This window comes from Anomaloglossus baeobatrachus, chromosome 10 (genome assembly GCF_048569485.1).
Source record: "Anomaloglossus baeobatrachus isolate aAnoBae1 chromosome 10, aAnoBae1.hap1, whole genome shotgun sequence".
Classification (NCBI taxonomy): Eukaryota; Metazoa; Chordata; class Amphibia; order Anura; family Aromobatidae; genus Anomaloglossus; species Anomaloglossus baeobatrachus.
The window spans coordinates 43,456,315-43,481,880 of record NC_134362.1 but is presented as its reverse complement, the minus strand read 5'-3'; the positions used below and the strand labels follow the sequence as shown (position 1 = coordinate 43,481,880).

General features: G+C 49.0%; 1 protein-coding gene across 3 annotated transcripts in view; it reads left to right on the top strand.

The window, feature by feature from the left end:
* Positions 1-25,566, top strand: part of MUS81 (MUS81 structure-specific endonuclease subunit) — a 165,808-nt gene that overhangs the window by 7,165 nt on the left and 133,077 nt on the right. For 2 of the 3 annotated variants that reach the window (XM_075326406.1, XM_075326408.1), the window contains exon 2: positions 24,665-24,702. The gene's annotated coding sequence lies outside the window, so the exon portion shown is untranslated. Of the gene's footprint in view, positions 1-24,664; positions 24,731-25,566 lie in introns of all 3 variants that reach the window. The other variant, XM_075326407.1, reaches the window with a different exon arrangement.

The following is a 25,566-nucleotide window of genomic DNA, read 5'->3' as shown; positions in this document are numbered from 1 at the left end:
CCACATCCCTCACTAGTGTCTTCTTGTACACTATGGCCACATCCCTCACCAGTGTCTTCTTGTAAGCTATGGCCGCATCCCTCACCAGTGTCTTCTTGTGCGCTATGGCCTCATCCCTCACTAGTGTCTTCTTGTAAGCTATGGCCTCATCCCTCACCAGTGTCTTCCTGTACACTATGGCCACATCCCTCACTAGTGTCTTCTTGTACACTATGGCCTCATCCCTCACCAGTGTCTTCTTGTAAGCTATGGCCGCATCCCTCACCAGTGTCTTCTTGTGCGCTATGGCCTCATCCCTCACTAGTGTCTTCTTGTAAGCTATGGCCTCATCCCTCACCAGTGTCTTCCTGTACACTATGGCCTCATCCCTCACTAGTGTCTTCTTGTACACTATGGCCACATCCCTCACCAGTGTCTTCCTGTACACTATGGCCACATCCCTCACCAGTGTCTTCCTGTACACTATTGCCGCATCCCTTATTAGTGTCTTCTTGTACACTATGGCCGCATCCCTCACTAGTGTCTTCCTGTACACTATGGCCACATCCCTCACCAGTGTCTTCCTGTACACTATGGCCACATCCCTCACTAGTGTCTTCCTGTACACTATGGCCACATCCCTCACCAGTGTCTTCCTGTACACTATGGCCACATCCCTCACCAGTGTCTTCTTGTACACTATGGCCACATCCCTCACCAGTGTCTTCCTGTACACTATGGCCACATCCCTCACTAGTGTCTTCTTGTACACTATGGCCACATCCCTCACCAGTGTCTTCTTGTACACTATGGCCACATCCCTCACTAGTGTCTTCTTGTACACTATGGCCACATCCCTCACCAGTGTCTTCTTGTAAGCTATGGCCGCATCCCTCACCAGTGTCTTCTTGTGCGCTATGGCCTCATCCCTCACTAGTGTCTTCTTGTAAGCTATGGCCTCATCCCTCACCAGTGTCTTCCTGTACACTATGGCCACATCCCTCACTAGTGTCTTCTTGTACACTATGGCCTCATCCCTCACCAGTGTCTTCTTGTAAGCTATGGCCGCATCCCTCACCAGTGTCTTCTTGTGCGCTATGGCCTCATCCCTCACTAGTGTCTTCTTGTAAGCTATGGCCTCATCCCTCACCAGTGTCTTCCTGTACACTATGGCCTCATCCCTCACTAGTGTCTTCTTGTACACTATGGCCACATCCCTCACCAGTGTCTTCTTGTACGCTATGGCCGCATCCCTCACCAGTGTCTTCTTGTACGCTATGGCTGCATCCCTCACCAGTGTCTTCTTGTACACTATGGCCACATCCCTCACCAGTGTCTTCTTGTACGCTATGGCCGCATCCCTCACCAGTGTCTTCTTGTACGCTATGGCTGCATCCCTCACTAGTGTCTTCTTGTACACTATGGCCACATCCCTCACCAGTGTCTTCTTGTACACTATGGTCGCATCCCTAACCAGTGTCTTCTTGTACTCCAAGGCCGCATCCCTCACCAGTGTCTTCTTGTACACTATGGCCGCATCCCTAACCAGTGTTTTCTTGTACGCTATGGCCGCATCCCTCACCAGTGTCTTCTTGTACGCTATGGCCGCATCCCTAACCAGTGTCTTCTTGTACGCTATGGCCGCATCCCTCACCAGTGTCTTCTTGTACACTATGGCCACATCCCTCACCAGTGTCTTCTTGTACGCTATGGCCGCATCCCTCACCAGTGTCTTCTTGTACGCTATGGCCACATCCCTCACCAGTGTCTTCTTGTACACTATGGCCGCATCCCTAACCAGTGTCTTCCTGTACAGTATGGCCTCATCCCTCACCAGTGTCTTCTTGTACACTATGGCCGCATCCCTCACCAGTGTCTTCTTGTACACTATGGCCTCATCCCTCACCAGTGTCTTCTTGTACACTATGGCCACATCCCTCACCAGTGTCTTCCTGTACAGTATGGCCTCATCCCTCACCAGTGTCTTCTTGTACACTATGGCCGCATCCCTCACCAGTGTCTTCTTGTACACTATGGCCTCATCCCTCACCAGTGTCTTCTTGTACACTATGGCCACATCCCTCACCAGTGTCTTCCTGTACAGTATGGCCTCATCCCTCACCAGTGTCTTCTTGTACACTATGGCCTCATCCCTCACCAGTGTCTTCTTGTACACTATGGCCTCATCCCTCACCAGTGTCTTCTTGTACACTATGGCCACATCCCTCACCAGTGTCTTCTTGTACAGTATGGCCTCATCCCTCACCAGTGTCTTCTTGTACACTATGGCCTCATCCCTCACCAGTGTCTTCTTGTACACTATGGCCTCATCCCTCACCAGTGTCTTCTTGTACACTATGGCCTCATCCCTCACCAGTGTCTTCTTGTACACTATGGCCACATCCCTCACCAGTGTCTTCCTGTACGCTATGGCCACATCCCTCACCAGTGTCTTCCTGTATGCTATGGCCTCATCCCTCACTAGTGTCTTCTTGTACGCTATGGCCGCATCCCTCACTAGTGTCTTCTTGTACACTATGGCCGCATCCCTCCCCAGTGTCTTCTTGTGCACTATGGCCTCATCCCTCACTAGTGTCTTCTTGTACACTATGGCCTCATCCCTCACCAGTGTCTTCTTGTACGCTATGGCCTCATCCCTCACTAGTGTCTTCTTGTACACTATGGCCACATCCCTCACCAGTGTCTTCTTGTACACTATGGCCGCATCCCTCACCAGTGTCTTCCTGTACGCTATGGCCGCATCCCTCACCACTGTCTTCTTGTACGCTATGGCCTCATCCCTCACTAGTGTCTTCTTGTACACTATGGCCTCATCCCTCACCACTGTCTTCTTGTACACTATGGCCGCATCCCTCACCAGTGTCTTCTTGTACACTATGGCCGCATCCCTCACCAGTGTCTTCTTGTACACTATGGCCGCATCCCTTACTAGTGTCTTCTTGTACACTATGGCCTCATCCCTCACTAGTGTCTTCTTGTACACTATGGCCTCATCCCTCACTAGTGTCTTTTTGTACACTATGGCCACATCCCTCACCAGTGTCTTCTTGTACACTATGGCCGCATCCCTCACCAGTGTCTTCCTGTACGCTATGGCCGCATCCCTCACCACTGTCTTCTTGTACGCTATGGCCTCATCCCTCACTAGTGTCTTCTTGTACACTATGGCCTCATCCCTCACCACTGTCTTCTTGTACACTATGGCCGCATCCCTCACTAGTGTCTTCTTGTACGCTATGGCCGCATCCCTCACCAGTGTCTTCTTGTACACTATGGCCGCATCCCTCACCAGTGTCTTCTTGTACACTATGGCCGCATCCCTCACTAGTGTCTTCTTGTACGCTATGGCCGCATCCCTCACTACACTAGTGTCTTCTTGTACACTATGGCCGCATCCCTCACTAGTGTCTTCTTGTACACTATGGCCGCATCCCTCACTAGTGTCTTCCTGTACGCTATGGCCGCATCCCTCACTAGTGTCTTCTTGTACACTATGGCCGCATCCCTCACCAGTGTCTTCTTGTACACTATGGCCGCATCCCTTACTAGTGTCTTCTTGTACACTATGGCCGCATCCCTAACCAGTGTCTTCTTGTACACTATAGCCGCATCCCTTACTAGTGTCTTCTTGTACACTATGGCCGCATCCCTCACCAGTGTCTTCTTGTACACTATGGCCGCATCCCTTACTAGTGTCTTCTTGTACACTATGGCCGCATCCCTCACTAGTGTCTTCCTGTACACTATGGCCACATCCCTCACCAGTGTCTTCCTGTACACTATGGCCGCATCCCTTACTAGTGTCTTCTTGTACACTATGGCCGCATCCCTCACTAGTGTCTTCCTGTACGCTATGGCCACATCCCTCACCAGTGTCTTCCTGTACACTATGGCCACATCCCTCACTAGTGTCTTCCTGTACACTATGGCCACATCCCTCACCAGTGTCTTCCTGTACACTATGGCCACATCCCTCACCAGTGTCTTCTTGTACACTATGGCCACATCCCTCACCAGTGTCTTCCTGTACACTATGGCCACATCCCTCACTAGTGTCTTCTTGTACACTATGGCCACATCCCTCACCAGTGTCTTCTTGTACACTATGGCCACATCCCTCACTAGTGTCTTCTTGTACACTATGGCCACATCCCTCACCAGTGTCTTCTTGTAAGCTATGGCCGCATCCCTCACTAGTGTCTTCCTGTACACGATGGCCACATCCCTCACTAGTGTCTTCTTGTACACTATGGCCACATCCCTCACTAGTGTCTTCTTGTACACTATGGCCTCATCCCTCACCAGTGTCTTCTTGTACACTATGGCCACATCCCTCACTAGTGTCTTCTTGTACACTATGGCCTCATCCCTCACCAGTGTCTTCTTGTACACTATGGCCACATCCCTCACCAGTGTCTTCTTGTACACTATGGCCACATCCCTCACCAGTGTCTTCTTGTACACTATGGCCTCATCCCTCACCAGTGTCTTCTTGTACACTATGGCCTCATCCCTCACCAGTGTCTTCTTGTACACTATGGCCTCATCCCTCACCAGTGTCTTCTTGTACACTATGGCCTCATCCCTCACCAGTGTCTTCTTGTACACTATGGCCTCATCCCTCACCAGTGTCTTCCTGTACAGTATGGCCTCATCCCTCACCAGTGTCTTCTTGTAAGCTATGGCCGCATCCCTCACCAGTGTCTTCTTGTGCGCTATGGCTGCATCCCTCACCAGTGTCTTCCTGTACACTATGGCCACATCCCTCACCACTGTCTTCTTGTACACTATGGCCCCATCCCTCACCAGTGTATTCCTGTACGCTATGGCCTCATCCCTCACCACTGTCTTCTTGTACACTATGGCCACATCCCTCACCACAGTCTCCTTGTACGCTATGGCTGCATCCCTCACCAGTGTCTTCTTGTACACTATGGCCACATCCCTCACCAGTGTCTTCTTGTACACTATGGCCACATCCCTCACCAGTGTCTTCTTGTACACTATGGCCACATCCCTCACCAGTGTCTTCTTGTACACTATGGCCGCATCCCTCACCAGTGTCTTCTTGTACACTATGGCCACATCCCTCACCAGTGTCTTCTTGTACACTATGGCCACATCCCTCACCAGTGTCTTCTTGTACACTATGGCCACATCCCTCACCAGTGTCTTCTTGTACGCTATGGCTGCATCCCTCACCAGTGTCTTCTTGTACACTATGGCAACATCCCTCACCAGTGTCTTCTTGTACACTATGGCCACATCCCTCACCAGTGTCTTCTTGTACACTATGGCCTCATCCCTCACCAGTGTCTTCTTGTACGCTATGGCTGCATCCCTCACCAGTGTCTTCTTGTACACTATGGCCACATCCCTCACCAGTGTCTTCTTGTACACTATGGCCACATCCCTCACCAGTGTCTTCTTGTACACTATGGCCATATCCCTCACCAGTGTCTTCTTGTACGCTATGGCTGCATCCCTCACCAGTGTCTTCTTGTACACTATGGCCACATCCCTCACCAGTGTCTTCTTGTACACTATGGCCACATCCCTCACCAGTGTCTTCTTGTACACTATGGCCTCATCCCTCACCAGTGTCTTCTTGTACGCTATGGCTGCATCCCTCACCAGTGTCTTCTTGTACACTATGGCCACATCCCTCACCAGTGTGTTCTTGTACACTATGGCCTCATCCCTCACCAGTGTCTTCTTGTACACTATGTCCTCATCCCTCACCACTGTCTTCTTGTACACTATGGCCACATCCCTCACCAGTGTCTTCTTGTACACTATGGCCACATCCCTCACCAGAGTCTTCTTGTACGCTATGGCCGCATCCCTCACCAGTGTCTTCTTGTACGCTATGGCCACATCCCTCACCAGTGTCTTCTTGTACACTATGTCCTCATCCCTCACCACTGTCTTCTTGTACACTATGGCCTCATCCCTCACCAGTGTCTTCTTGTACACTATGGCCACATCCCTCACCAGAGTCTTCTTGTACGCTATGGCCGCATCCCTCACCAGTGTCTTCTTGTACGCTATGGCCACATCCCTCACTAGTGTCTTCTTGTACGCTATGTCCTCATCCCTCACCACTGTCTTCTTGTACACTATGGCCTCATCCCTCACCAGTGTCTTCTTGTACACTATGGCCACATCCCTCACCAGTGTCTTCTTGTACACTATGGCCACATCCCTCACCAGAGTCTTCTTGTACGCTATGGCCGCATCCCTCACCATTGTCTTCTTGTACGCTATGGCCACATCCCTCACCAGTGTCTTCTTGTACGCTATGGCCACATCCCTCACCAGTGTCTTCTTGTACACTATGGCCACATCCCTCACCAGTGTCTTCTTGTACACTATGGCCACATCCCTCACCAGTGTCTTCTTGTACGCTATGGCTGCATCCCTCACCAGTGTCTTCTTGTACACTATGGCCACATCCCTCACCAGTGTCTTCTTGTACACTATGGCCACATCCCTCACCAGTGTCTTCTTGTACACTATGGCCTCATCCCTCACCAGTGTCTTCTTGTACGCTATGGCTGCATCCCTCACCAGTGTCTTCTTGTACACTATGGCCACATCCCTCACCAGTGTCTTCTTGTACACTATGGCCACATCCCTCACCAGTGTCTTCTTGTACACTATGGCCACATCCCTCACCAGTGTCTTCTTGTACACTATGGCCACATCCCTCACCAGTGTCTTCTTGTACACTATGGCCACATCCCTCACCAGTGTCTTCTTGTACACTATGGCCGCATCCCTCACCAGTGTCTTCTTGTACACTATGGCCACATCCCTCACCAGTGTCTTCTTGTACACTATGGCCACATCCCTCACCAGTGTCTTCTTGTACACTATGGCCACATCCCTCACCAGTGTCTTCTTGTACGCTATGGCCGCATCCCTCACCAGTGTCTTCTTGTACGCTATGGCCGCATCCCTCACCACTGTCTTCTTGTACACTATGGCCTCATCCCTCACCAGTGTCTTCTTGTACGCTATGGCTGCATCCCTCACCAGTGTCTTCTTGTACACTATGGCCACATCCCTCACCAGTGTCTTCTTGTACACTATGGCCACATCCCTCACCAGTGTCTTCTTGTACACTATGGCCATATCCCTCACCAGTGTCTTCTTGTACGCTATGGCTGCATCCCTCACCAGTGTCTTCTTGTACACTATGGCCACATCCCTCACCAGTGTCTTCTTGTACACTATGGCCACATCCCTCACCAGTGTCTTCTTGTACACTATGGCCTCATCCCTCACCAGTGTCTTCTTGTACGCTATGGCTGCATCCCTCACCAGTGTCTTCTTGTACACTATGGCCACATCCCTCACCAGTGTGTTCTTGTACACTATGGCCTCATCCCTCACCAGTGTCTTCTTGTACACTATGTCCTCATCCCTCACCACTGTCTTCTTGTACACTATGGCCACATCCCTCACCAGTGTCTTCTTGTACACTATGGCCACATCCCTCACCAGAGTCTTCTTGTACGCTATGGCCGCATCCCTCACCAGTGTCTTCTTGTACGCTATGGCCACATCCCTCACCAGTGTCTTCTTGTACACTATGTCCTCATCCCTCACCACTGTCTTCTTGTACACTATGGCCTCATCCCTCACCAGTGTCTTCTTGTACACTATGGCCACATCCCTCACCAGAGTCTTCTTGTACGCTATGGCCGCATCCCTCACCAGTGTCTTCTTGTACGCTATGGCCACATCCCTCACTAGTGTCTTCTTGTACGCTATGTCCTCATCCCTCACCACTGTCTTCTTGTACACTATGGCCTCATCCCTCACCAGTGTCTTCTTGTACACTATGGCCACATCCCTCACCAGTGTCTTCTTGTACACTATGGCCACATCCCTCACCAGAGTCTTCTTGTACGCTATGGCCGCATCCCTCACCATTGTCTTCTTGTACGCTATGGCCACATCCCTCACCAGTGTCTTCTTGTACGCTATGGCCACATCCCTCACCAGTGTCTTCTTGTACACTATGGCCACATCCCTCACCAGTGTCTTCTTGTACACTATGGCCACATCCCTCACCAGTGTCTTCTTGTACGCTATGGCTGCATCCCTCACCAGTGTCTTCTTGTACACTATGGCCACATCCCTCACCAGTGTCTTCTTGTACACTATGGCCACATCCCTCACCAGTGTCTTCTTGTACACTATGGCCTCATCCCTCACCAGTGTCTTCTTGTACGCTATGGCTGCATCCCTCACCAGTGTCTTCTTGTACACTATGGCCACATCCCTCACCAGTGTCTTCTTGTACACTATGGCCACATCCCTCACCAGTGTCTTCTTGTACACTATGGCCACATCCCTCACCAGTGTCTTCTTGTACACTATGGCCACATCCCTCACCAGTGTCTTCTTGTACACTATGGCCACATCCCTCACCAGTGTCTTCTTGTACACTATGGCCACATCCCTCACCAGTGTCTTCTTGTACACTATGGCCGCATCCCTCACCAGTGTCTTCTTGTACACTATGGCCACATCCCTCACCAGTGTCTTCTTGTACACTATGGCCACATCCCTCACCAGTGTCTTCTTGTACACTATGGCCACATCCCTCACCAGTGTCTTCTTGTACGCTATGGCCGCATCCCTCACCAGTGTCTTCTTGTACGCTATGGCCGCATCCCTCACCACTGTCTTCTTGTACACTATGTCCTCATCCCTCACCACTGTCTTCTTGTACGCTATGGCCGCATCCCTCACCACTGTCTTCTTGTACACTATGGCCTCATCCCTCACCAGTGTGTTCTTGTACACTATGGCCTCATCCCTCACCAGTGTCTTCTTGTACACTATGGCCACATCCCTCACCAGTGTCTTCTTGTACGCTATGGCCACATCCCTCACCAGTGTCTTCTTGTACGCTATGGCCACATCCCTCACCAGTGTCTTCTTGTACGTTATGGCCACATCCCTCACCAGTGTCTTCTTGTACGCTATGGCCACATCCCTCACCAGTGTCTTCTTGTACACTATGGCCACATCCCTCACCAGTGTCTTCTTGTACGCTATGGCCGCATCCCTCACCAGTGTGTTCTTGTACACTATGGCCTCATCCCTCACCACTGTCTTCTTGTACACTATGGCCTCATCCCTCACCAGTGTGTTCTTGTACACTATGGCCACATCCCTCACTAGTGTCTTCTTGTATGCTATGGCCTCATCCCTCACCAGTGTCTTCTTGTACACTATGGCCACATCCCTCACCAGTGTCTTCTTGTACGCTATGGCCACATCCCTCACCAGTGTCTTCTTGTACGCTATGGCCACATCCCTCACCAGTGTCTTCTTGTACGTTATGGCCACATCCCTCACCAGTGTCTTCTTGTACGCTATGGCCACATCCCTCACCAGTGTCTTCTTGTATGCTACATAATATCAAACTCTGGTACACCATAGGCAAAAATGAAACAGTTCTTGCTACTCCCCATAAATATTAATGAATTCCCACCTGCCTGCTTCGTTTTTCATGCCTAAATCTGTACAGAAAATCTGCAGCATGTCCATGTAGTGTGAACTCGCGCTTTGATACATTGTGAATAGTTATACTTACAATTATTTTATTTTTTTACTAAGTATAATCATGTGACTATACTGTGCTTATGCATTTGCAGTAGTTTTATAGATGGTGTGAGCTGGATGTAATAACCAGGGCTGTGGAGTCGGAGTCGGAGTCGTGGAGTCGGAGTCGGAGTCGGAGCTCATTTTGGTGGAGTCGGAGTCGGAGTCGGAGTCGGTATAAAATGCACCGACTCCGACTCCTAAAATATATAATAAATTGGGGACAGGAGTGCAATGCAGAATGTGCTGAATATTTTACTAAATAACAACATTTAGTATAATGCTTATATTTAAGTGAAAAATTTATTGTAGTACAATGTGAACATCAGACATTTAATTGTTTTTATGATACAATAATCAAGATATTTGGATAGAACATAAAATATTTATTGGAATACAACTTTAGAACACAAAAAAACTAATAAATTGTAAATATGTAATATATATAATATATATATATATACAGTGTATATACACACACACAAGATATATATGTAATCTACTGTATATTACATAGTGTATTACATATTTACAATTTATTACAGTTTTTTGTGTTCTAAAGTTGTATTCCAATAAATATATTTTATGTTCTATCCAAATATCTTGATTATTGTATCATAAAAATTATTAAATGTCTGATGTTCACATACACATATTCATGTACTACAATAAATTTTTCACCTAACTATAAGCAATATATGTAGGAGTCGGAGTCGGAGCCGGAGTCGGAGTCGGAGCCGGAGTCGGAGTCGGTGCAAGAGAATTTGAGGAGTCGGAGTCGGAGTCGGAGTCGAAGGTTTGGCTTACCGACTCCACAGCCCTGGTAATAGTGTAAGATCAGCAGAAATTACCACAGTGGCAAGAACATAATAAACCCGTCTTGTCAATCATTAAAAAAGTGCACGTCACGCTAGACAGGGAGGCTGCGGGACACAACACCGGGGAATAAACCCCGAGGTCAGACGTCACTTCTGCAATAGTTTCTGGGGACATTTTTTTGTTATCCCAATCTAATAGAAACCAAAAAGTATATACCCCTTTTTGGAATATATTATTGTATGTTGTAGTTTTCTTTTGTTATTCTGATCATTGGATAAACCCTCGGGCCAGTTTCACGCGTTTGACATTCATGTTGGAGAAATGGTTGTTCCCACGATCTTTTATTTTTCTCACGAAGAGACAGGGTGTAGTGGAGGAAGTTGAAGAGGGCAAGTAAAAATTCAGGTACATGTAAATAAGGCCTTAAAGGGGTTTTTCATTATCTATCTTCACAAGCGACTTTCTGCTCCTTAAGATTGATAGCTCAGTCTGGTGCACGGTTAGAGGGGTTTTCCCATCTTCAAGACCGTATCTCAATATGTAGTAGGTGTCATACCTTGTTTCCCTGAAAATAAGCCCTAGCAGGAATTTTCAGCCTTTTTTTGAAGTAAAGCTTAAATATAAGCCCTACCCCAAAAATAGGTCTACTTGCAGTTCAATAATGAAGTGATAAAGAATACTGCAGGACACTTCATTAAAGAGGTTGTCCCCTACTTTTACTTTGATGGCCTATACTTAGGATAGGTCATCAATGTCAGATCGTCCGGGATCCAACACCCCACACTCCCCCCTCCCCGATTAGCTGTTCCCGGTCCTAGCAGCGGTAGCGAAAAATGCTCAGTTCCATAGCTGTACCGTCTTCTGATAGCAGCTGCGTACTTCTCATCCGCAGTATTACTATTACTATACTATATTATTATAGTATTACTATTGATCTGAATAGTACAGTACTCGGCCACGACCACTATCAGAAGGCGGAGAAGCTCTGGAACTGAGTATTTCCGGCTGCCTGCTGGCACCGAGAACAGCTGATCGGTGGGGGGTGCGGAGTGTTGGATCCTGGCCGATCTGACATTGATTACCTATCCTAAGGGGCACTTTGCACACTGCGACATCGCAGGTGCGATGTCGGTGGGGTCAAATTGAAAGTGACGCACATCCGGCATCGCATGCGACATCGCAGTGTGTAAAGCCTAGATGATACGATTAACGAGCGCAAAAGCGTCGTAATCGTATCATCAGTGCAGCGTCGGCGTAATTCATAATTACGCTGACGCGACGGTCCGATGTTGTTCCTCGCTCCTGCGGCCGCACACATCGCTGTGTGTGAAGCCACAGGAGCGAGGAACATCTCCTACCGGCGTCACCGCGGCTTCCGTAGGATATGCGGAAGGAAGGAGGTGGGCAGGATGTTTACATCCTGCTCATCTCCGCCCCTCCGCTCCGATTGGCCGCCTGCCGTGTGACGTCGCAGTGACGCCGCACGACCCGCCCCCTTAACAAGGAGGCGGGTCGCCGGCCACAGGGACGTCGCACGGCAGGTGAGTGTGTGTGTGAAGCTGGCGTAGCGATAATTTTCGCTACGCCAGCTATCACCACATATCGCTGCTGCGACGGGGGCGGGGACTATCGCACTCGGCATCGCAGCATCGGCCTGCGATGTCGCAGTGTGCAAAGTGCCCCTAAGGATAGGCCATCAATGTAAAAGTAATGGACGACCCCTTTAAAGAAAGGAAACACCCTCAAAAGAAAGAAAACCGACTTTGCAGTCATACACACACACATATTTGGTGATACTGTACTGCGCCGGTGACCTGGGATGCTGTGAAACGAGAGGACCTGCGGTGGACTGCATCGAGGACCTGCAGTGGAACACATCAATGTGTTCTGCCACAGGTCCTCTCATTCCACAGCGGCCCAGGTCCCCTGTCTACTGGAAGCAGTGTGGTATCATTGGATGTGTGTGTGTGTCTGATCTGTGGGTGTGAGCGCCAGCTCCCCGGAAGCAGGGGAGAACCGCTGTGAAGAAGACAAGAACCTGCAGGGAGCGTGCGCTGAGGACCTGGGAGTGACGCAGATGTCCAGGGTCTGGTAAGTATGATTTACCGGGGGGGGGGGGGGGGGGGTTCCTGCCTTTGTTTCCTCCAAATAAGCCCTACCCCAGAAATAAGCTTAGTGCTTTATTTTCAGTCCAAAAAAATACAAGACAGCGTCTTATATTCGGGGGAATAGTAATATTAATAAATACCTCCAATTAGAAATGTAATATAGTTCTCTTGATTTAGCCAGGTCTCTTACCTCATGTGCCAGCCATTGCAGCTTAGGTATCCTTGGTTACAACCACGAGCAACTAACTAACTGTCACTATAAGAGTGGCCGTAACCATAGATACCTAAGCTGCAATGTCCTGCACATGAGGTAAGAGACATGGCTATATCAGGAGAACTATACTACATTTCTAATTGGAGGCATTTGCTAATATTACTGTTGGTACACCTACTACATATTGGGATAGGATTCTGAAGATGGGAATAACGCTTTAAGCTGCCGGCTCAACCTGTGCACGCTCCGATGCTGCAAGTAGAAGCAGGACGGCGACTGAAGCTGAATCTAGCATTAAGGTGGGCTTCAGAGGAGCACTTACAAGCTCTATAGCAAAGAGCTTGTAAGCGCTGTGCTCCTTGTCTTGGAGACCGGCCAGGGTTGCCCAGTAACTTAGGCATGTGTAGTAAACAAAGGAATTAAAGATTTCTCCATTCTGTGTTCTTTTTACAAGCAATTTTACCCATTTATAATGTCGGGACAAGCCATTTACCTGTTTTTATGGAAAGCTAGATCATGTGACCGCTTGCCAAGTCCATGTTTGGTGTTTTATAGCGCCATCACTTGGATGCTTCTATACTGCACAGTGTAAAATCCCACTTACCGTCTGCAGGCTGGTAACTGTGACGCTGTGCTCAGCACAAGGCAGCACTATATAGCCATATATATTAATACAGTGCCGCATCGTTAGGGCACGTGTGTATGATATAACATTGATGCTAAACAGGTGCACAGAATTGATGGCATGGATGATGAGTTTATTGGGCAGACTGCATCACTGCTTATATATGACATCCAATTCCTAAACTGTACTTACAGTAATACAGAGCAAAATGCACATAATGTGCATGGGATATTATTGGGATTTCTGCAGCTTTTGCTGTGGAGGGGACTGTCGGGTCAGGATGATGGATGGATGGATGTGGTGTGTGAGGAGTGACGCATCTGCTGCACCGAGCTGCAGATGTCAGGGCTTTCAGCACAGTTGCAGCTTTGTGAAATCCCCTTATAAGGCCCGATCAGCCACTTCCCCAACCTTTCTATTTTGTAAGCCTTTACAATATAGGAAGTAAAAAAAAAAAAAAGCACAGCAGGCCCCGAGCACATGAGCCTGCATCACAGGCCGATCACTGACGCTGCCCGTCACAGCGGGCCTGGGACTGACGCACTGCTGTGGGCAGCTGGCCACATCGCTGTGTGCTCTATGTACTAAGGGACTAAATGATTCCTCATAGCCTACTGCAGTCTGTGGGAGGTCAATAGGGGCTGACAGCAATTTATCCCAAATTACCCATACACATGCCTACTGTTTTGAAACTGGGGTAAGATACCTCTGGCAGGGTCTTATCTTCCAGAGGATCCACCTGTCTAGCCCTCATTTATTTTAATAAATTAACTGCTGCCTCTAAAGACCCCCATAAAAGTCTCCTGATTCAGCCATCTAATGTGTATGGGGGGACTTCTTGACTGTCACCTGATATATGTTGGGGTAGGAAAGGATCAAGCAATTGATCCTTTTTAGAGCAGAGGAGTCTATCAGTAACAACTGACACATAGGCAGCACAGGAGGGCTCGGGCCAGAGGAGTCAATCAGTGACTGCCCCATAGAGAGCACAGGAGGGCTCGGACCAGAGGAGTCTATCAGAAACTGACCCGTAGGCAGCACAGGAGGGCTCGGACCAGAGGAGTGAATCAGTGACTGCCCCATAGAGAGCACAGGAGGGCTCGGACCAGAGGAGTCTATCAATGACTGCCCCATAGAGAGCACAGGAGGGCTCGGACCAGAGGAGTCTTAAAAGTGACTGTCCCATAGGCAGCACAGGAGGGATCGGACCAGAGGAGTCTATCAGTGATTGTCCCATAGGCAGCACAGGAGGGCTCGGACCAGAGGAGTCTATCAGTGATTGTCCCATAGGCAGCACAGGAGGGCTCGGACCAGAGGAGTCTATCAGTAACTGCCCCATAGAGAGCACAGGAGGGCTCGGACCAGAGGAGTCAATCAGTGACTGCCCCATAGGCAGCACAGGAGGGCTCGGACCAGAGGAGTCTATCAGAAACTGACCCATAGAGAGCACAGGAGGGCTCGGACCAGAGGAGTCTATCAGAAACTGACCCATAGAGAGCACAGGAGGGCTCGGACCAGAGGAGTCTATCAGAAACTGACCCATAGAGAGCACAGGAGGGCTCGGACCAGAGGAGTCTATCAGAAACTGACCCATAGAGAGCACAGGAGGGCTCGGACCAGAGGAGTCTATCAGAAACTGACCCATAGGCAGCACAGGAGGGCTCGGACCAGAGGAGTCTATCAGAACCTGCCCATAGGCAGCACAGGAGGGCTCGGACCAGAGGAGTCAATCAGAAACTGCCCCATAGGCAGCACAGGAGGGCTCAGACCAGAGGAGTCTATCAATGACTGCCCCATAGCCAGCACAGGAGGGCTGGGAAAAGAGGAGTCTATCAGTAACTGCCCCATAGAGAGCACAGGAGGGCTCGGACCAGAGGAGTCCATCAGTAACTGCCCCATAGAGAGCACAGGAGGGCTCGGACCAGAGGAGTCCATCAGTAACTGCCCCATAGCCAGCACAGGAGGGCTCGGACCAGAGGAGACTATCAGTGATTGTCCCATAGGCAGCACAGGAGGGCTCGGACCAGAGGAGTCTATCAGTGATTGTCCCATAGGCAGCACAGGAGGGCTCGGACCAGAGGAGTCTATCAGTGATTGCCCCATAGGCAGCACAGGAGGGCTCGGACCAGAGGAGTCTATCAGTGACATAGAGAATACAGAAGTGCTCACCCAGGATGAGGGTTCCCGTGTCTTGGGGAGTCGGCTGGATGACCATTCACCCCACTGCTATCAACTTGTATGGGGTCCTTAAAGGCAATCTGTCACCAGGTTTTTGATTCCCCATCTGAGAGCAGCATAATGTACAGACAGAGACCCTGATTCCAGTGATGTGTCACTTACTGAGCTGTTTGCTGTCATTTTGATAAAATCAATGTTTTCTCTGCCGCAGATCTGGCAGTTTTACAGAGCTCATCAATATGCTGGACTACCTGCAGCATGCCAAGTAGTCCTCTAATGATAATCTGCTGCTGATTAAACAGGGATTTTATCAAAGCTACACTAAGCAGCCCAGTAAGGGAAACATCGCTGGAACCAGGACCTCTGTCTCTACGTTATGCTGCTCTCAGATTAGGTGGCAAAAACATGATGACGGAGTCCATTTAAGGCCAACAAGAACCTGTCAAGTGCCATGGCAAGAACATAATATTAAAGGGGTGTTCGCATCATAAAAATCCTTGCTCTCTGCAGCACGTCGCCCATTGTTATCAGCAGCACATGCCCCGTTCACACCGTGAGGATAGAGCGATCGCTCCCTAGGACCAGTACGGTGCGGATGATACGTATATATACGTAGCTGCTGCGGCAACGCTCACGATCATTTATCTTGACGGGCAGGGATGATGGCGATTTCTGTGCCCGGGCTCCTCGTAGAGGGCTGCGCTCCGGGAGCGGTGGGTGACATCAGCCGTAGTTGGCAGGATGGTGGACAAAGTGGTATTTCTTCCACGCCACCCCGAGAGGAAAATGACTAACCCTACAGCTCTGCCTGGCAGGAAGCCGGGGAAACTTTGAGCAACAGCCATGAGCACAAACCCTTCTTTCTACTGAGCGGAGGTGAATGGAGGCCTCTGTTATCCCATATTGCTATAATGTAAGGATGCATCACCCGGATGGGAGCCCCAATGGGGACGGTGATGATGATGTTTGTACAGTGCTGTGGAATATGATGGCGCTATATAAGTAAAATGTATGAAAACCTGTGCAGGTCCATACAGATCTGTCATGCATGCCCCCCCCCCCCCATAGCTGCACAGTATAGTGAGGCACGTGGGGTGCAGTGAGCACACATTGATGCCCAGCTGGCACTCCTATATTCCCTCCATCCATGCATTCAGCCTGCGCTCTGCGCCCTGGCTGGCAGTGATGGAGCAGGTGGCTGATACCGGCCACAGATGACCGGCTCCTGTTCGGCCGCCGCCGCTGCTGGCAAGCGCAGGGTTGCCCTATATGTCCTAATATGGGCATGCAGGCTGCAGGGGCGGGGCCAGGCGCGTCAGGGCGCAGCGGGGAGGGGAGCGAGCAGACGCCTGGGACTTCCTTTTTTGGAAGCGTGAAACCTTCCCTGCCTGGAGTCTGCGCAGTGCGCTCCTGTGCACGGGGCGAGCGGCGGCTGTGCCCGCCGAGCAGCTGAGTATCACCGGCTGTGTGCGAGCGTCCTCCGGGGGCCTCTATGTCTACACCTCGTGCTGTCACCAATGTATGGTCAGAGACGAGTTATCAGCACAGCTCGGCGTGCAACAATGACGATCAACTACAACAATGGCAATAACATGCACGGGGGCACCTTTACACAGCACGATTGTGGTTCCCAACTGTCATGCAGTATTATTAATATAAATATATATATATATTCATTTATATAGCACTATTAATTCCACAGCGCTTTACATACATTGGCAACACTGTCCCCATTGGGGCTCAGAATCTAAATTCCCTATCTGTATGTCTTTGGAGTGTGGGAGGAATCCAGAGAACCTGGAGGAAACCCACACAAACTTGGGGAGAACATACAAACTCCTTGGTGGGACTAGAACCCAGGACCCCAGCGCTGCAAGACTGCAGTGCTAACTACTAAGCCACCGTGCTGCCCATAATGGGCCACAAAAAGTCCCTTTGGCCTATATGAAAAGACCAATGCTATTAAAGACGTGCAACAATTGGGGCCCCCGTTGGACTTTTTGCATTGGGGTCCATGAGCTTTAAAGGGAACCTGTCACCACTTTTTTGGCCTATAAGCTGTGGCCACTACCACTGGGCTCTTATATACAGCATTCTAACATGCTGTATATAAGAGCCCAGGCCGCTGTGAGAACATAAAAAACACTTTATAATACTCACCTAACGGTCGCTCGGTTGGCCATATGGGCGTCTCCGTTCTCCGTTGCCGGCGCCGCCTCTTTCGGCCATCTTCGTCCTACTGCTTCTCTAGCCGCGGTGCATGATGGGTCCGATGTCATCCACACTCGCCAGCATTCAGGTCCTGAGCAGGGCAGATCATAGCATTGTTGTGCGCCTGTGCAGGACCGGCGAGTGTGTACGTGACGTAGACAGTCATGTACCCAGGCTTCAGAAGGAGGACGAAGATGGCCGAAAGATGAGGCGCCGGCACCGGAGAACGGAGACGCCCATATAGCCCACCGCACGACCGTTAGGTAAGTATTATATATTTTATTTTATGTTGTCACAGCGGCCTGGGCTCTTATATACAGCATGTTATGGCGGTGATGGCCGCAGCTTATACGCCAAAAAAGTGGTGACAGGTTCCCTTTAAGGGTCCCGTCACATGTAGAGACGTTGCAGCGATCCCGACAATGATCCAACCTGGCAGGGATCGCTGGAATGTTGCTACATAGTCGCTGTTGAGCTGTCAATAAAGCAGATCTCCACAGTGACCTGTGTAACGACGGCTCACTGTACACTCAGAACCGGCGCTCGTTGGTCTCCCGCCGTTTAACACGCCGATGCGTGCTGCACAGCAGGAGACCAACGAGCAAAAAATGGTCCTGATCGTTTTGTCACGATCAGCGACCTCGCAGTAGGGGCCCGCTCGCTGCTACGTGTCACACACCGAGGTCGCTGATACGTCACAAAACCTCTCGCTAGCGATCTTGCTATGTGCGACGGGGGCTTAAGTCACACCTCTGAACCACCGGCGATCAGTAAATGGGTTGCGCAGTGTCGGACAGCACGTGATCAGACCAATTGTAACCCACAGTGCATATGGGCGATTTCCCATGCAGATCTCGATCCTACAAGGATAGAAATTGCAATGTGGTCCGCTTTCCATGTAAATGTCAGCAGCATCGGCGCCATCCTTTCTCCAGCCGAGCACACGGAGCAGTCACATCTGTCATCTCCGTTTTTACCAGATCCGCCTATTGCTCCAATCCTTGACAAAGCCCCAATATATGATTGAATATTATAATTTACATTTACTTATATCATCCCAAGCCAAAACTATCCATAATCAAAGCTACATGCACTATAAAAAAAAGCAAACCTCAGACCTGATGAGACTGGTGTACTTATCTTGAGAATCCATGTCACAAAGGCTATTGTAAAGGGGTTGTCCACTACTTGGCAACTGTGTTCTCCCATGTAAAATAGAAATAACAGATTATCGCCTCCCTCATTGTTCCTGCAGTGATACTAAATATGCTTTTTTTGCAGAATGTTATATAAAATAAAAGTTTAGATTTTTCATATATAATTTTTTATAGCCCTCTACAGGACTTGATCATGCAATTGTTTGATCTGCTTGCACAATAGACTGCAAGCATCAAGCATTGCAGAATATTGTCAGTTTACTGATCTCCTATGAAGTCCATCAACAGGCTGGGATTTGTTGGCACAACAAGATGGTGGCGATATAGGCCATGGTGGCGATATAGGCCATGGTGCAATTGCGTCCCTATGTACACATATGGCAGAATGATGGGGTTACACACAGACGTGCTCTTGCAGGAACCTTAAATGTTACACTTCCTTCCCGTCCTAGAATGGCCTACACTGCATCCAAAAGTGATAACGTCCCATCCATCAGTCAGCTAATCTCTGAGAATACAGGTGACTTTCTGTTCCTACAGAGCCCAATATAATGCCATTGCTGGGAGAAGGGGATGGGAGTAGTAAGTAACCCTTAAGTAACCCTTATTTAATTGTTTTCAAATGATGCCTTCACTCTGTCAAGTTTTTTAAAGTCCTAGTTTCAGAAAAATGTATATTTTATTCATTGAAGTACCTGGTGTTCGTCTGTACAGAGTCCAGTGGGCGGTCCTTGGTATTTGTATGTACAGAGTCCAGTGGGCGGTCCTTGGTGTTTGTATGTACAGAGTCCAGTGGGCGGTCCTTGTATGTACAGAGTCCAGTGGGCGGTCCTTGGTGTTTGTATGTACAGAGTCCAGTGGGCAGTCCTTGGTGTTTGTATGTACAGAGTCCAGTGGGCGGTCCTTGGTGTTCGTATGTACAGAGTCCAGTGGGCGGTCCTTGGTGTTTGTATGTATAGCGTCCAGTAGGCAGTACATGGTGCTTCTATGTACAGAGTCCAGTGGGCGGTGCTTGGTGTTCGTATATGTACAGAGTCCAGTGGGCGGTGCTTGGTGTTCGTATATGTACAGAGTCCAGTGGGCGGTCCTTGGTGTTTGTATGTACAGAGTCCAGTGGGCGGTCCTTGGTGTTTGTATGTACAGAGTCCAGTGGGCGGCCCCTGGTGTTCATATGTACAGAGTCCAGTGGGCAGTACACGGTGTTTCTATGTATAGAGTCCAGTGGTTGGTCCATGGTGTTTGCCTCTGTTTTTTCCCCCATGTCCTCCTTGGCGATTGGCTTCCCACTGGGGGATTTCCCCCAATCTTACCTTCCAGTAGTATTACACAGGCTGATAGTGACCCTGGGTCACTCCATATTTTGGGCCAGTCCGGACCTATAAACCGTTACTCTAGAGGCTGGATTCTAATGTATAATCATATTATCACTCATTTTTACTGTTCACTTTACAACAGTGTGATTTCATCCTAGTATTTTGGAGAAATTTTTGATCCCTTTGTTCACGGCGATTAACCTATGGTCGAATTTTTCCAGAAATTCCTCTCCCCTAGGAGCTTCCACTAAGTATACATGCTCTTAGGTCTCCTTGTTTTTCAATTAATTTTGGCAAATAATTCCATATCTATAACCAAATTCGTCAGCATCCCTAACCACCTTGTACATTTTCTCACCGGTCAATTGTGTCTCTGATGAAGGCTCACTGATGAGCTGAAACGTCGGATGGACTGAATTTATTTGTGTCATATTTTCAACTCATTTTTGGATGTCACTGTTCACTCTTGTTCACCCTTTAATTTTTCCAATAAATTCACAAGCAATCTGAAGACTTGTTGATCCTTTTTCCTATTTTGTGTGCCGAAGTTGTTTGATACATAGACTGTTGATTTTTCTTCTGAGCATCAACTACCGTATAAGCAGTAGAGTCGAGCCTACTCTCTAACTTTGTATGTATAAAGTCCTTTGGGCGGTCCCTGGTGTTTGTATGTGTAGAGTCCAGTGGGCGGTCCCTGGTGTTCGTATGTGTACAGACAGTCCAGTGGGCGGTCCCTGGTGTTTCTATGTATAGAGTCCAGTGGGTGGTCCGTGGTGTTCGTTTGTATAGAGTCCAGTGGGCGGTCCCTGGTGTTCGTATGTGTACAGTCCAGTGGGCAGCCCCTGGTGTTCATATGTGTACAGACAGTCCAGTGGGCGGTCCCTGGTGTTTGTATGTATAGAGTCCAGTGGGCAGTCCCTGGTGTTCGTATGTGTACAGTCCAGTCGGCGGCCCCTGGTGTTCGTATGTGTACAGTCCAGTGGGCAGCCCCTGGTGTTCATATGTGTACAGACAGTCCAGTGGGCGGTCCCTGGTGTTTGTATGTATAGAGTCCAGTGGGCGGTCCCTGGTGTTCGTATGTGTACAGTCCAGTCGGCGCCCCCTGGTGTTCGTATGTGTACAGACAGTCCAGTGGGCGGTCCCTGGTGTTTGTATGTATAGAGTCTAGTGGGCGGTCCCTGGTGTTCGTATGGGTACAGTCCAGTGGGCGGACCCCTGGTGTTCGTATGTGTACAGACAGTCCAGTGGGCGGTCCCTGGTGTTTGTATGTATAGAGTCTAGTGGGCGGTCCCTGGTGTTCGTATGGGTACAGTCCAGTGGGCGGACCCCTGGTGTTCGTATGTGTACAGACAGTCCAGTGGGCGGTCCCTGGTGTTTGTATGTATAGAGTCCAGTGGGTGGTCCGTGGTATTCGTTTGTATAGAGTCCAGTGGGCGGTCCCTGGTGTTCGTATGTGTACAGTCCAGTCGGCGCCCCCTGGTGTTCGTATGTGTACAGTCCAGTTGGCGCCCCCTGGTGTTCGTATGTGTACAGTCCAGTTGGCGCCCCTTGGTGTTCGTATGTGTACAAACAGTCCAGTGGGCGGTCCCTGGTGTTTCTATGTATAGAGTCCAGTGGGTGGTCCGTGGTGTTTGTTTGTATAGAGTCTAGTGGGTGGTCCCTGGTGTTTGTATGTATAGAGTCCAGTGGGCGGTCCCTGTACCGTGCATGTAGGACCTCCCACTGGACCTATATATATATATATATATATATATATATATATACTTATATATATATATGGGATTTCAGGTAATAAAATACAAAATACAAGTTATACTGCATCTTTTTCCGTAACCCATATGTAATTCTGCTCAGCTTCCCCTCTGTATCCCGCGGTCATCAGGCTACGTGTACAATGTAACAGGTTCTCTTTAAAGGGGACCAATCACCAGGATTTTCATATATAAGCTAAGGCCAGTGCTATACTGGCACTATCAGGCTGATTCTATACTTACCATTAGTGGTCAGCTCGGATGTTTAGGTTTTGAAATCCAAGAAAGTAAAGTTTATAAAATTGGCAGCTTCTTGAGTGACAGCAGCTGAGGACCAGATAATATCTGGGGGTATTCATAGTTATCGCCTCCTCCTGTTAGAATTAGCATAAGTATTATACAATCGATTTAAAGGGAACCTATCACCAGATTTGGAGCCTATAAGCTGCGGCCACCACCAGTGGGCTCTTATATACAGGATTCTAACATACTGTAATACTGTATATAAGAGCCCAGGCCGCTGTGTAGAACCTAAAAATCACTTGGTTCCCTTTAAAGGGGCTTTCCTGGCTTTTTCTGTTGTTGCATATCCTTCCTATACTAGTGAATGAGCTCCGGTATCAGACACAGTTATGGACGAGGATCTGTCCTGTTTCTGAAAAGACAATGCAGACTATAAAAAATCCTTTTGGGGTGATATATGTCTTATTACGTCCCGTAGTGTAATTGATCAGAGTCTCTTCCTCTGGGGCAGTTTTGGTACTTGATGCCCCCAGTACCCTCAGTACCCTGATTGAGTAAATCTTACTGTTCAGCGTTCGTTGGCGCTATATATATCCCTGTACAGGATGCTATATACGATCCCGTCACAGGCTGAGTGTTTGGTGAATCGGTCTTGTCTCCTCTTCCTGCTCCCGTGTCAGAGGTCAATGTAAAACCTTCTGCCTTTGACCCAGTGAGGGAGCTCAAGCTGTCCGCACGTTCTCCTGCAGGATCAATCATGTGGGTTTACACGGGAAGCTTCGCGCATCATACGTGCTGTAGGCTCTAGTAACCTTTTCGGACAAATAAAGAACAAAAATCTCATAGACGTTACACAGCGACCGGCAGCGCATTTCTAGGGACATTGGCACTTGGCTGCCATCCAGCTAGCTGCAGCATTACTTAGCGAAACTTGGCTCACGAGGCAGTGGGTGATGTCATGTTGTTGTGGTACCCAGGCCTTGTAAGGTCTTTGATGGAGCCAAAGTATTGCTCATGATTTCATTTGCATGAGAAAGTAAGCTAATAGCTTTCGCAAAGGCACCTGACCTGATCTCCACGTCCAGAACATTACACCCTTGTGCACTCACAGCACTAAGTGGAGACACCTGATATGATTCATCGTCACCTGCTGCTTTACTTCCAACTAGCAAGCGGACAGACACCAAAATAAAAATCAAACAAATGAAGCAACAAAAATGGGCGGGTTGTGTATTATAAAGATCTTACTGTTAACAATAAGGGGCTTTTTGAACTGAGCCATCAGTGTGTAAACATTGTGAGTCCGACCCAGAGACCACCACCAATCGAAAGGCAAATGACGCAGCCTGTTCATCACAGTGACCAGCAGAGGATCCACTTTTAAGCAGCTAAAAGGCATACAGTTACATTCACTGACATAGGGAATGTGCACAAGAGGATTTAAAGGGCTATTCTCATGATTGATATTGTAACACCTGCCTGGATCTACAGGCTCAGACTGGCTGTAATGGACTCTCACCACTCACCAAGCAGGACCCCCAGAACCCTGAAACCCTTTAACCCCTATACAGGGATTTGGAATTACACAGGGCCCTGGAGATCACAACCTGTGGAAGGCTGCAGTCCGATGAGAGTAGTCGTCAGGCAGGGTCAAATCAGAAATTGCAGAACAGGGACAGAATTGGCAGGCAAGGACGTAATCAGAAAACGTAGCAGAGGTCAAATCCGGATCGGGCAGCGAGGTACAAAAACAGCAGGCAGAAGGGTAGTCAGAAAACACGCAGAAGTCAGCACACAGGAATCACAAAACAGAATAGGGTGGACCAGGAGCCAGGAAATCAGAACTATCTCTGGCAGTGGTCAGCAGACAGGAGGGGAGCTAAGAAGGGTGCAGTGTCTTCCCATTGGCTGTAGCTGAACGCTGGCAACTTCAGCTGGAAGACACACCACCCACAGTCAGCCAGTGGTACTGCAGATCCCAAGATAACCCAGCCCAGTGGATGAGCGGAGCCTTCGCCCACCGGTGCCGCTGGCATCGACTCCTCTCCCATCACCAGCACCATCCACGGCAGGAACACGACGTCGCCTGGCGATCGGAGCAGGAGTCGCTGGAGCGGACTCCGGTGGTGACATAACAGATATTCAGGATATTCACTACTCCCCCTACCTCCTGGCTTCCTGCAATGAGCTCCTGATAAATGACAGTTTTCACCTGTGGGATGGCTGACCGCTTGCCCAAACTGTGCGCCCTCGCACACTAAATGCTGAGACAACTTTGCCTCTGCAGCATCGAAGGACTGGGATGAATGAGCATTTGGCTGAAAATTTATTAGCACCTTAGATAATATATTTACAGTGTGTGCATATTTAGGTTTTAGTAAAATGAGTAACTAAAATCCAATTTTCTCTTCTTTTCCACAGCTGCTGGGAACAGGATCCTCCACAGAGTCCGGCTACAGGTAATGAGGAGAAAGGTGACTTAAAGAGGTATTCCATAGTATAAGCGGTGGGAGTCCTACCTAGTGTGTTTCCAAAAATAAGACCTACCCCAAAAATAAGTCTTAGCAGTGATTTTCAGCATTTTCGGAGCAAGGCTTAAATATAAGTCCTACCCAGAAAAAAAAGCCCTAGTTGTGGTTCAATAATGAAGTGTCCGTGCAGATCAAAAAGTTAAAGACACTGCAGGACACTTCATTATAGACAGCGGACACCCTGCAATCACACTCACCAGACGCTGAGCGGACACACACACACACACAAACACACATCAGATCACACACACATCAGATCATACACACATCAGATCACACACACATCAGATCACACACACACACACACACACACACACATCAGATCACACACACACACACACACATCAGATCACACACACACATCAGATCACACATACATCAGATCACACACACACACATCAGATGACACACACATCAGATCACACACACACATCAGATCATACAAACATCAGATCACACACACACATCAGATCACACACACACACACAATCAGATCACACACACATCAGATCACACACACACATCAGATCACACACACACATCAGATCACACACACACACACATCAGATCACACACACACACACACACACACACACATCAGATCACACACACACATCAGATCACACACACAATCACCCATCAGATTACACACACATCAGATCACACACACACATCAGATCACACATCAGATCACACCCACACATCAGATCACACCCACACACACACATCAGATCACACCCACACATCAGATCACACCCACACATCAGATCATACTCACACATACACACACAC